The sequence below is a fragment of the Chiloscyllium plagiosum genome, unplaced genomic scaffold (assembly GCF_037043375.1).
Source record: "Chiloscyllium plagiosum isolate Xiang-an unplaced genomic scaffold, Cpla_swu_hap1 HiC_scaffold_31, whole genome shotgun sequence".
Classification (NCBI taxonomy): domain Eukaryota; kingdom Metazoa; phylum Chordata; class Chondrichthyes; order Orectolobiformes; family Hemiscylliidae; genus Chiloscyllium; species Chiloscyllium plagiosum.
The window spans coordinates 18,604,539-18,618,569 of NW_028270169.1; positions in this window are offsets into that span (position 1 = coordinate 18,604,539).

The window sequence follows — 14,031 nt, forward strand, 5'->3', positions numbered from 1 at the left end:
TGTGGGCATCACTGGCTGAGCCAGCATTTATTGCCCATCTGAACTTTCCCACCTTTGAGAAGGTGGTGATAAGCTTTCTTCTTAAATTGCTACAATCCACGTTCTGCAGGTTAACCCAGCCTTAGGAAGGACCTTCCAGCACCACAGAAGGAATTGTGATATGTTTCCAAGTCAGGATGGTGAGTGACTTGGAGGGGAACTTGTAGGTGATGGTGCTCCCATGTTTCTGCTGCCCTTGTCCTTCTGGATGGAAGTGGGTGTGGGTTTGCAAGATGCTGTCTGTGGATCTTTGGTGAATTTCTGCACTGCATTTTGTAGGTAGTACACACTGCCGCTACTGAACGTCAGTGGTGGAGGGAGTGGATGCTTGTGGATGTGATGCCAATCAAGTAGGATGCTTTGTTCTGGATAGTGCCTTCTTGAGTGTTGGTGAAGTTGCACATCCAATCAGAATTCAACTCAGCCTTGTTTCAGTGCTTTTAGAAACCCTTAGTGACTAGTTACAGAGTGTTTAATTTTCTAATCAGGTCCTTTTCTGCTGAGTTCCACCATCTCAGCTTCGGACTTTATCTGTTCTCAGCAATATTAACTTTCTGTGGCAACGTCTGGTCCATTGGAATGTTTTTTAAATAGAATTCCTACAGTGTGGAAACAGGACATTTGGCCCAATAAGTCCACACCAACCCAAACCTATTCCTCTTCCCTATTACTCTATATTTACCACTGACTAATGCACCTAACCTAGACATCCCTGAACACTATGGGGCAATTTTTAAAAATAATATAGTTTTATTAAGAAAAAATAGATTTTTAAATATTACAACAAATACAAAACAATGCAATTCAAAACAGTACAAAAATAGTACAAAACTAAACCCAAATAATAAAAAAAATTCCCCAGTCCACCCTCCTATACAAATGTATAAACATATATGGAGAAGTATAAAATAAAAAAAAACCTAAACTAACTATTTAACTAACTAAATAAATACCTAACAACAAACAAATAAATAGTAATAACTCAGCCCAGCCAAACAAAACACTCATACATTCATAGTTCCTCCTCCCTGGATATTGGACACATGAAACACAATCATTACGGCTATATAAAAGCCCTTGTTAGTGTGGCAGATAAATCTGTCCATGTATTTCAAAAAGGGTTGCCATGTCTTGTAAAAATTCTCAGTTTTGTGGTGTACCATATTTGTGAGAAAATCCCAGGGAATATGCTCCATAACAATCTTCCGCCAACCCGACAGGCCTGGGGGGTTTTCTGATATCGTACCTAGCAAGATATTCTTCCTTGCACAGAATGTTAGAATATTGAAAGGTTTTGCCTTATGCGAGTCTGCAGGAAATACAATGGATAGGCCCAAAAGGAGCAAAATAGGGTCCTTCTCCACCCCTACACCTAAAATCCTCTCCATTGCACCCACCACAGCGCTCCAATATGTTTGAAGCCTGTCACAAGACCAAAGACAATGGGTAAGAGTACCCGTGCAGACCTTGCACTTGGGACATGCTGAAGATACCCCTGGTTTAAATTTTGACAAATGGTCTGGGGCTAAGTGGACCCTGTGGAGAATCTTCAACTGTAAAGCATGGGTCCTATTGCAAATTGGTATCTTCCTTGCATTCTCCCAAATATCCTCCCATGTCTCTGAAGAAACTTCAACACCCAGCTCTCTTTCCCACATCTTGCAGAGTCGATCAGACTCATCTGAGGTGGCACCCCCCAACTGGTGATATAGAGTACTGACAGAGAGTGTACTCTTAGCCCTTAGTACCCCTCTTTCTATGTCAGATTTGTAGGGATCAGTCAAAAGTGTGGTCTTATTTTGAATAAAATCCCTAATTTGAAAAAAACAAAAGAGGTCTCTATTAGGTAACTCGTACTTCCGTACTAACTGATCAAAGGACATCCTTACATCTCCCTCAAATAAATCACCCATGCAAGATATACCCCCTAGCTGCCCAACGTTTAAATCCTGAATCTATCATACCTGGTTGAAAACTCGGCATACCCACTAAAGGTGTAAACAAAGATGTTTTGCCAATATTACCTTCCCTCTGCCAAATTGCCCTCCATGCTTTAACAGTATTGATGTCTATTGGGTTATGGCAATATTCCCTAACTGTCCTCACCTTGTAAAAAAACAGCAAACTGGTAAGGGGCACCTTGCCAGGGAGACTTCGATATCTAGCCACATTGAAAGAGGGTCCCCCCAAACCCAATCACTTACATAGGTCAAAAGCGAGCTTAATTTGTAATTTTTAATGTCCGGAAGGTCTACTGCCCCCAATCTGTGAGGCAACTGCAGTTTGGCTAATTTAATGAGGGGCCGTTTACGGTGCCAGATAAAGGAGCTGAACCAACTGTTCAGTCTCCTGAGTGTTTGTTTATTGAAAATCAGGGGGAGCATCCGTATAGGGTATAGCAAACGATGGAGAATATTCATCTTAATAAGCGCTATCCGACCCAACCATGAGACTGGAAGCGCCTCCTGTCTTTGGAGATCTTGTTTAATTTTTTCGAAGAATTGAGTAAAATTGGCTTTGAACAGCCAGTCCAGAACTGGAGTAATGAATATGCCCAAATACACAAACCCCCTCCCATGACCACCTAAATGGGAATCTATAGTCACTCTCAAGGGCCAACTCTTTCGTAAGACCACCCATAGGCATAGCCTCTGATTTAGCAAAATTAATCTTATACCCTGAAAAAGCGCCAAACATGTGAATGCATTGTATCAGGCAAGGCACTGAGACTGCTGGATTTGTCAAGAAAATTAGAACATCATCTGCATACAGCGAGATCTTATGTAATTTTGACCCCACTTCTGGAGCTGATATGTTGAGATCACTATGAGGCAATTTAGCAAGGGCAATTCATCCTAACCTGGATTGAGGGAGGAAACTGGAGGAAACCCACGCAGACATAGGTAGAATGTGCAAACTCCGCACAGTCAGTTGCTTGAGGCTGGAATCGAACCCAGGTCCCTGGTGCTGTGAGCCACTGTGTTCACAGATATGCAAATAGCTTACTACCATAGAGACTAGCAATTGCTACCATTTTACTGTCTACACCATCAACATGGGTGTGCTCCATGGAAAAGTGTTCTCAGTTTGAAACATGAGTAGCAAACCCCTCCCAAGTCATTAATGTCAATGTTGTCACACCTCAAGGAGAGCTTCTGAAGTATTCCCTATGTTCTCTGAGGAAAACTGGCCATTTGGGAGTTGAGAAAACAGGACCTGGCAATGAAGGTGGTTTACGGCCACGCTGATAGTGTCCAATCATTGCCATTAAGTTTGGCTGAATGCTGGTGGAACTGGAATCATGAAAGACAGTAGCATTTGTTCAATGGCCCTCCCATTGATTTCTGAGAAAGTGATAGAGGTACTGCTGATGGAATTTCTCTTCTGCTCCATCACGTGTCACTGCTACACAGTCAGACTGTGTCTCACTGCAGTGCAGGGCTTGGCTCCTCCTGTGACAACAGCAGCTCTGATGTAGTAAAACAACACATTTTACAGTAGTGTAAGCTAAAAGAACATGCTCCATTTCCCCTAAGGAACAACATCATTGTCGTTATGTTCCAGAACTGGTCATCTTGAGGCCTGCATTACTAATCTTCCATCAGTAGTTCAAAATCCACGATGGCAGGTGGAAAACTTCTGTTCAATTGGCAAAATAAACAGCTCTGATTAGTGTTGGCTAAGCAAAATTACTGGATTGTCATAAAACCTATTTGGCTTGCTACTGACCTTTGGTGAACAAAGTCTGCTGATCTCCAGACCCCCAGCAATCTGGCTGATACCTAACTATCCTCTGAAATAACAAGCCACTGTATTGCAGCACTCACTCAACATGGGAGCTCACCATCTTCTCAAGGGCAATAAGGGATGACTAATGATGCCAGGGACAACCCACATCTCATGAGCAAATGGGGTCGGTAATTGCCTAGTGGTATTAGTGCTAGTCTAATAAGCCAGAGATCCAGGTAATGTTTTGGGAACTGAGTTCGATTCCTGTTGTGGCAGAATAGTAGAATTTTAATTCAATAATAATCTGGAAATGAGAGTTTAATGATGACTATGAAACCATTGATGGTTGTCAGGACAACCCCATCTGTTGGGTTTGTTTTCCCTGGAGCAGAGGCGAGGGGTGGCCTTCGAAAGGTTTATAAGATCATGAGGGGCATGGAAAGGATAAATAGACAAAGTCTTTTCCCTGGGGTGGGGGAGTCCAAAACTACAGGCATAGTTTTAGGGTGAGAGGGAAAACATTTTAAAGGGATCTAAGGGGCAACGTTTTCACGCAGAAGTTGGTGCATGTATGGGATGAACTGCCAGAGGAAGTTTTGGAGGCTGGTACAATTACAACATCTAAAAGGCATCTGGATGGGTATATGTATTGGAAGGGTTTAAAGGGTTATGGGCCAAATGGTGGCAAATGGGACTAAACTTATTTAGGATATCTAGTCGGCATGAACGAGTTGGACTGAAGGGTCTGTTTCTGTGCCATACATCTCTATGACTCTATGGCTCTGTGGTTCACTAATGTCCTTTTAAGGAAGGAAATCTGCCATCCTTACCTAGTCTGACCTACCTGTGACTCCTGATTCACAGCAATGTGGTTGATTCCTAACTGCTGGTCCACATGTGATGCCCACATCCAATGAATAAAGACATACATTCTGAAGTGTCTTTTCCATTTCATAATCTTGTGCTTTCATTAAATGTATATTAAGGCTGAAGAGAAGTAAGGGACATGGTTTCATTCCTGTGAAAACACAAGCAGTGAATATTTGCATTGCATTAACAGAGAGCTGGGACCAGGAAACTTCCTATTCTTTCACCTGGAGTGTGTGTGTGTGTGTGTGTGTGTGTGTGTGTCATTGACTGTATCCATAAACTGGAAGAGAGAAATATACTTATAAAGGAAGTCTTAACCCAACACAAAAGGGAAACAAAATATCCAAGGCAACATATTAAACCCACTGCCATTTCCAAGCTGTCAAGTTCTTTCTGATAGATGAGCATGTTGTTTGCAAACCTGCAATTTCCGTAGTGTCCATTTTTAGAATAATTTATAGTATAGTTTATCTAATATAAAGTACTGTTTCTATTCACAAGATAGATTGGTGCAACACAGAAAAAGCCATTTTTGTCAATTGTATTTGCGGTAATTCTTTGAAAAAAACTATGCAATTGTCTCATTCCCCTGCTCTCTCCCTGCAACTCTCCTTTTAGGCAGTGTGTTCCAGATCATAATAACTCACTGTTTTACATCTTTTCATGCTGTCTTTACTTCTTTCAGTGATTTATCTTAAATCTGTGTCCTCTAGTTACCAATTCTTCACTCATTAGAATCAGTTTCCTTATTTACTCGATTAAAGCCCTTCTTGACTTTGAGCACTTCTATCAAAATTCCTCTGAACCTGATCACAAGAAACTGTCATAAAATAGAATGTTTTGAGATGTATTTGTTCTGATAGGTTCCTTTAACCAGATGAATCTTAAATTAGTCACTTTCCCATGAGTTTGTCATTTCAGTTACCCATTAACAGTTAAAATGTACATCCATTGCAATAACTAATTTCCTTTCAGTATGGGACTTCTGTGACCACTGTAGTTCATAACTGGGGCAGATTTCTTTCCTCTAGTAAATCACCGCACTATTTTTTTCTGCATTTTATTACATTGTGTATTGAAGTTTAATATATTTGTTTCTGTGTCGATTCTATTTTGGGGTAACAAGTAAACATTAAAGTAAAACCGATGATAATAAACGTTTTGTTTCTATCAGGGATATTTAGGCCTGAAATATTAACCTGTTGAGGATTGTTCCAGTGTGTAAGAGGAAATAATTCATAATATCATGTAGTGATGATGCTCAGCTGTGTATATCCAATGATTTATTTAATAGATAGTTTGGATGGTTTTAGTCTGATTAATTGCATAAACTAAATGACAAATCATTTTAATAAGGATAAAAGTGAGAAGTACAAACCATAGTGCGAAGACACCTGCAGACACAATCCTAACGTAACCACCAGAGTCACAACTCAATAAATTTTGACTCAAGTATATTTCCTATGGTCTTGGTGAATAAATGACAAGTCCAAGAAAATTATTTTAGCTGCATTGTATGATGTAGCATGAACCCACTTAACAGTACTACTGGGTAAGTAGGATCCCCAAATTCAGATTCATAGATTGATAGATTCATATAGCACAGAAAAGGTCCTCTGGCCCATTGAGCCTGCACTAACATAACTACCACGAGAGGTGCGCTAATCTCGATTTCCTGCACTTGTCCCATTTCCTTGAATGTTTTGATATTTGTAGTGCTCATCCAAATTTTTTTTAAGCTTGTAAGGTTTGTGGCTTCCACGACCTTCCCAAGCAGTGCATTTCAGATTCCCACCAACCACTGAATAGGAAAGTTTTTCTTCCCAAATTCCCTCTGAATCCCCTGCCCCTTATCCTGAAACCAGGTCCTCTCATGATTGTTCCCTTAACCAAGGGGAACAGCTGCTCTCTATTCATCCTGTCCATACCCCTCACAATCTTATACACCTCAATCATATTCCCCTTCAGACTTCTCTGCTCTAAAGAGAACAATCCAAGCCTAATCTAATCTCTCCTTAAAGCTCAATTTCTCTATCCTAGGCAACTTGAAATCTGACCTAATAAATCATAGGGTTTTTATTAATTAACATGGTGGTCATTTACTGAAACATGGCCACACGAGACTGCAGAGTTTCTTTGACAACAGAACAGAAGTTCATTATGCAAAAACAAAAAAAACATATAGAACATAGAAGAAAAACACATGACAAAACAAAGTTTACATCAATTCAAATCCTGAGAAGCTATTCCTGTCTATCAAATCTTTAATTTTGCCTTAGCACACTCCACCTCCTCAGTTCTTTCATGTGTGCTGTGAAGTCTTCTTACATGAAAACTTATGAAACAGGAAGCTTAGTATTTTTTCAGTTTTCTATAATCACCTGCAGACTGGAAGACTTGGCACTGGAAGTTTCACAAACTAAACTTTTGCACTGAGGTAACTGTGCTTTCCCTGAACTGTTCTACACTTCATGTTTCAGAAGAGAAACTATACTTGCTCATGACTCCAGTACTGATGACCCTCCAAACTGCGAAAAAAAACTTTTAATGACTAAGTTTTCGGATCTAAGATTAATCTTTGATTGTCCTGAACTAAAAACAAACTCATGGACCTCAACGTTTATAATCCCTATTGTAAATCAACACAGCTAAAGCAATCTTCCAACAACATTCCAGGGGTTCCATGCTTCCTGACATATTCTGAATTAGGTCACTATTCTGAAAGGACTGGCTGATCAAGTTATTGCTTTTTTAAAAAAACCCTTCAGAGAAATAACCAACCAAAGATGTCAACAAAAACAAATTGCTGGAAATGCCCAGCAGGTCTGACAGAGTTAACATTTCTAGTCCAGTGACTCTTCCTCGGAACCAAAGATGCCACTACTTTAAAATCCAAACTTTGAAATTTAAATTTATTAATATATGTCTAACTGAAAAAGATATATTTTGTCCCTTTCTTCAGCACTCCTCAAGGAACCAAGTGACCCCTTATATATATATATAAATCAGGCACTTTTCAACATAGATGCCTGGTCGTGAATGATCCACATCACCTTGTGATGGGTGGTGGGTACTGAGTAGCAGTATTGCAGCATTATCTATTAAAATTATCAGAGGTAGACATTTGAATTCGAATTCAGTCTATCAGAAAGGCACTATTAAACTGTTACAATAGGAAACAGATGAAACAAAGTTTGGAGGGTTTTGTTTTGCAGATAGGTCATCTACCCAATATTTATTCCCCAACCAAAATCACAAAAATATAAAGGTTATCTGGTGATTTACTCATTGCTATTTGTGAGAAATTGCTGTGTCCAAACTGGATGCTAATTTATCCAATTCATACATTGAACTGTGCTTCAAGAGTATTTCATTGGCTATCAAAGTATATGGAGACTTCCTGAATTTGGTGCATTAATTCTAGCTCTTTGTATCATATATCTGGGGCATCTATGTTATTTCTCAATGATCTTTAAAAAGTTCTGATTTACAACTGACTATATGAGAATCTTAAGACTTTCAGTGATGCTAGTAACACATGGCACTAAGTGAAGAAATGGTGGAAAGAGCTAAAGAAAATACATCCGGCTTCAGAAAGCTGTATATTGTACAAAGTCATGAGCACACATTTTGATTTTATTTGATTTGATTTATTATTGACACACGTACACAGTGAAAATTTTTGTTTGTGTGCAGTACAGGCAGATCATACCATGCATATGGAGCTGCCAGCCATTAATCTTGTCTTTGGGTACAGATGATGACTGTAAGCTTTGTTATCAAGGTTTATGATGTTATGTAAACCAATGATGGGACTACTACTAGGTAATCATTTCTAGATCTCTGTTGTCCTCTGTGTGACACAATACTGAGACTGATTTTTGTCAGGCAAGAGCAGTAAGAGTTCTGGAACCAAGGTGGGTCGATGGAGTTAAGATGTGGATCAGCTAAGATCTAATTGAATGCTGCGAGACTTGACAGGATTCATGGTTTACCAGGACATCCACTTTATCCCTAATTCCACAGAATGTGCGACAGCTTACCTGGGATCCCTTTGATAGATGTCCAGCGAAACAGATTAATGACTATGCAAATGCAATCCTATTAAAATGCTGAACAGGCATTCATCTGACAATATTCAGCATTAACAAAGAACAGGGAACTACTGTTCATCTTTTCTCAGGGTAATTATTGAAACTTACAAAATCTTATATATTTCCAAACAGTTTCAAAGACACAATGCGAATTCTTAGGATTTTAAATTGTGTTGAAACGCTTTATGTAATTATTGTGAAGCTTCAGTAGAAAGAAAGGAAATAATGTATATGTGTAATGCATCGCTTATGACCTCAGAAAACCCCCAAAATACCTTACAACCAGTAAAGTACCTTTCAGAAGTATAATGACTTGTTGCAAAGAGGGATTTGTGCAGAAGGCAGAACTGAGGTTGAGAAACATGAGTCTAAATCACGAGATAAAAATGAAGGTGTTGCTGGTTGGATAAAGGTGGTGGGCTGACCGAATGTTCCCTATGAATTCTTCTTGTACACTCCCATAGATTCAATGCAAATCCTGTTTATGGCATAATTTAGGATCAGAACTTTGGATTTGGAAGGACAGCATACAGGAAGGTGTCAGAGAACCTCTGGCTCCATGACTGATATGTTCCTATTGCCAAGCCGCTTCCATTCTTGGGGGAGTGAGGGGGTTAATAAGAGAATTAATCAACTTATTTCAGCAGCCCCCTACCCGACTCAGTAGGAAAAGGAATTTTCCAGTGAGTTACTAGCCTCAAGTGAAGTTGATACAGTGAGGAGATGGAGGCAGCCTTGGTGACAGTCCAAGAAGCTAACTTGGGACAACAAACCTTGTAGCTCAATGGCTGTGAAGCTAGAAGCCATTCTTTTTGAACTATCATGTGCAGAAAGAGACCATTCAGCCCACTGTGATTGTACTATTATGACAAGGCTGGGTCCTGCAGCCTACTTGGAGTGAAATTTCTTTCACCTTCTCTTCAGATGGCCCCTCCGCTCCCATCCAGGACAGTACATCATTGTTGGAATCTTCATTACTGGCGCCTCCCCATTAGTGTCAGGAGTACACCTGCTTTCTGCAATTGGATGGCGAGCACACTCCCTGGTAACGCACTGGCCATTCCTAAAGAAAACTCAGGGGGACATGGGAATCTTCCCAAGTCACCCCCCCTCCAGAATCCAGCCTGGGGTTCCTGCTGAGAGACGTCCCATGGATTTGTATCCAAGTCTTGTTTTCATAGCTGGCAAATAGTTGCAAAAAGGGGAAACAGCAGAAGGAGATAAGTGAGTGTAAAATTTCTGTGGCTTTGGTATTGAGGTAAAATCAGCATAAGTTCTGGGTTCAGCATGGGGAAGGCGATGGGAGGAGGTATTGTAAAACCCACCAGGTATTTCCAGCACTAGAGCGAGAGGAATGAACATTGATCCTACAGTAATGGAGAGAAAGGCAAAGGGGTGACCCCTAATGGTTTTAAGAAAAGGACACGTTATTCGAGCAATAAAATAATTATGCTTACCATCCATGCATGTGAAGAAAATATGTGAGATTGTTTGGATTGAGTAATTAGCAAATGCTGTAAACTTATATCCAGCCTTACATGCATGTCATTGATGGCAACAAAGTGGTGGAATGAATGAGTTGTCACTCGCAATCAAAGAATCTATTAAACAGGAACAAGCACAAAATGGCATCCCAGGACAGACATGGTGAACCATTCTGTTTCTTCAGCCAGGGATTTTATAGACAGGGACAAAATGAAACTTTCACTGACCTCAGTCTGGGGCTGTCAATCACAAACCACTAGATGGAGCTGTACATCAGATTATAAAGCTGGCCTGACTCCTGCCTCCAACCTGATCTTCTAATTCAGATGATTTGCAGAGATCTTCTAACTGATTTTCACTGGTAAGGTTAGTTTGGACCTTCTGCCTCTGATATTTTATCTAATTTAATATCCAAACACTCTTTATTTTTGTCACAGATGACCTGATCATCTATTTAAAATTGCTGTTTGTGGCTCCTTTGATTGACAGGTTTCCTACTTTATACTGCCAAAGTAATCCCCTGGCTAAGGTAATGAGAGGTGCCATATAAATGCAAGTCTTTCCTTCATATTCCCATACTCTAATCCGTTGCCATGATGTGTAACAAGCTTGATGGAAGAAGGACATTTAACAAAACAAAATTTCAATTGCGAATGGGCCACTTTCCTTAGTATGTTGCAAAATATCCCTTTGGGGCAATAGTAACCAAAATTTGACACGGATATCCATGAGGCTCTGCATTTGCACAGATGGTCAAAAGTTTGATCAAAGGCACAGGTTTTAAGGAGTATCCTAAAGGAGATAGAGGTGGGGTGGAGTAGAGCTTAGAGAACTGAAAGCACGGTCACCAATAGTGGTGTGATTAAAATTGGATGCCAATTATAACAGCCAGAATTAGAGAAGTGCAAAGTTCTCACATTGTTGACATAAACACCCCATGGTATATGATCCCTACGAAGGCATACCGTTACGAGTGCTGTCTGAATTCCTGGTCTCCAAATTCAAAAAGGACAAACTTCTGCATAAATAATAATATACCCATACAGAATCTTTGCTTCAAGGGAAGATTACAAGGGCTTAGATGCAGTTATTATCCTAAGGTTACGGAAAGAATAAACCTGACCAACCATCCACGTGAAAGTACTCCCGTGCTTGATTCCTCATCAACACTAAGTTAGTGCAACTTTGTCAAGAGGGAATACACTGGGGTGAAGTTTTGGGATAAAGAATTTGGGTTGGGTTATTCCTTGTGATCACTACGCACTGATACCGCGCTGGAAATAATGGATGTGCAGAATCCGATCAGCTTGGCTTAAGAAGCTAAATAATCTGAAGATATGCTAGAGTGTTCTAGAGTCAAAGGGGCAACACTGGGGGCATTTGGGAGCAGAACATCTGAATATCCAGCATCTCGGGATGATACTCCAGCACACTTTCCTTTATAGGTCAGAATATTGAGTACAGGAGCTGGGAGGTCATGTTCTGGCTGTACAAGACATTGGTTAGGCTACTGTTGGAATATTGCGTGCAGTTCTTGTCTTCTTCCTATTAGAAAGATGTTGTGAAACTTGAAAGAGTTCAGAAAAGATTTACAAGGATGTTGCCAGGGTTGGATCATTTAAGCTATAGGGAGAGGCTGAATAGGCTGGGGCTGTTTTCCCTGGAACATCATGGGCTGAGGGGTGCCCTTATAGAGGTTTATACAGTCATGAGGGGCATAGATAGGATAAATAGACAAATAGATAAATAAATGGGCGAGTCCAGAACTAGAGGGCATATGTTTAGAATGAGAGGGGAAAGGTATAAAAGAGACCTAAGGGGCAACTTTTTCAAGCAGAGGGTGATACATGTATGGAATGAGTTGCCAGAGGAAGTGGTGGAGGCTGGTACAATTACAACATTTAAAAGGCATTTGGATGGGTATATGAATAGGAAGGGTTTGGAGGGATATGGGCCGGGTGCTGGCAGGTGGGACTAGATTGGGTTGGGATATCTGGTCGGCATGGACGGGTTGGACCGAAGGGTCTGTTTCCATGCTGTACGTCTCTATCACTATGACTCTATGATTATGACCTTTGATAACGGAGGGTAGTAAAACAGAAACAAGTGGTGACCTTGCCCCAGTCTTCATTGTTGAACAATTTACTCAATGGGCCACTGCACACTGATGCCTAGCAAAGACCTCAATCAGTCCCAATTGGAGGGTCTTGTAGAGAGAAATGCCACATGACTGTAGATGACTCTTTGCCTGGTTAGTACCCTAAGCAAACTCCAGAACCCTGAGATTGAGAATTGCATCATCACTTCTACCCTGTAGAACATTTTACAATGTTCCCTTTTACCAAAAATAAGAGGTATGGTGTGAATATAATTTGTTGTTTTGACTGTTCCCTTCTAACTCAAGGCGGTTTTTTAAAAATATAATTATCCGGTACAGTTTTCAACATTTTGCAATTTGAGGCTGTGTAAGTTTCAGATTGTCAGGGGCCAAAGTTCGACAATTAAGGCTGCAGGAACTGAAGAGCCTCGAGTCTGTTTACTCAGGTATTATACCACCACAAAGAAAGCCTGATAAATCAGCCCTGTGGTATTCAGTGGGTTGTCATATTTAATGCCAGCAGTACACACATCTTTATATTGTAACATTTCCTTTACCTTACGAAATGCTTCAAAGGATCTTTGATCAAAGTGCTGTTGTAGTACAAAGGTGGTTTTAACAGTGTCAGAGCGAGAGGAGGGAAAGAAAACGCTTTAGTGCTAACTGACATTAGGTTATTGAGGCACCAGGTCCCTGATTTCAATTTCCCATGTTATCCTGTGTCGGGTGAATCTGGTTTGATGGCCAGTCTGGTTTTAGTCACTGACTTACCCTTACACTGCATTTCCTGCCCATGCCTGGCCTATAGGTCGTATAGTTGGGAGAGGGTGCACAGTAGGTTACCTGGAGGCCTATTGAGCTAAATTATGAGTACTGGTTGGCCTGAGTTTGGAACGTTAATCTGTCAGAGATGTTTTAAAATATTAAATGGATTCGATAAGGATGGAAGACCAAGGAAGTTAGACAAAATCCTGGTGATGGATGTAGGTTTCCTCACTGAGCTGGAAGGTTCATTTTCAGACAGTTCATCACCATGCTGGGTAACATCTTCAGTGAGCCTTCAAATGAAGCACTGGTGGTGTAGTCTGCTTTCTATTTATATGTTTGGGTTTCCTTGGGTTGGTGATGTCGTTTCCTGAAGTGACATCATTTCCTATGGTGATGTCATTTCCTGTTCTTTTTCTCAGGGGGTGGTACATGGGATCCAAATTAATGTGTTTGTTGATAGAGTTCTGGTTGGAATGCCATGCTTCTAGAAATTCTTGTGTGTTCTCAAACCTCGCTAAAATCCTGGTGAATCACTGGGGAGGTCCCAGCAGGGCACCAATTCTGGGCTCCACTTTTTCGTTAAGCCTGTGGAGAAGGTTCAAAAATGATTGACTGGACTGGTAGGATGGCCAAGCATTATATCGGAAAGAGTCTGGCCACAGTCCACTCTTCAAGATAATGTTCTGACTGGTTAAGTGTACCTTGATACAACACACACACACACCTCAGAACATAGGCAGGGACTCTGCCCATTCCTTTCTCCATCCGCAGCCTCAAAGAGACTGGGGCTTACAAAAAAAAATACGGTTTTTATATCGTCTCCTCATTCCCACCACCCATTGTTTCTCGAACTGGGATGAATATCCAATGGCAACCGGTATTTACGGTCCCCAGGTGTGGCTACCCTGTGGAATGGTCCTGACTTTGGATGATTTTAATTACTCAGGA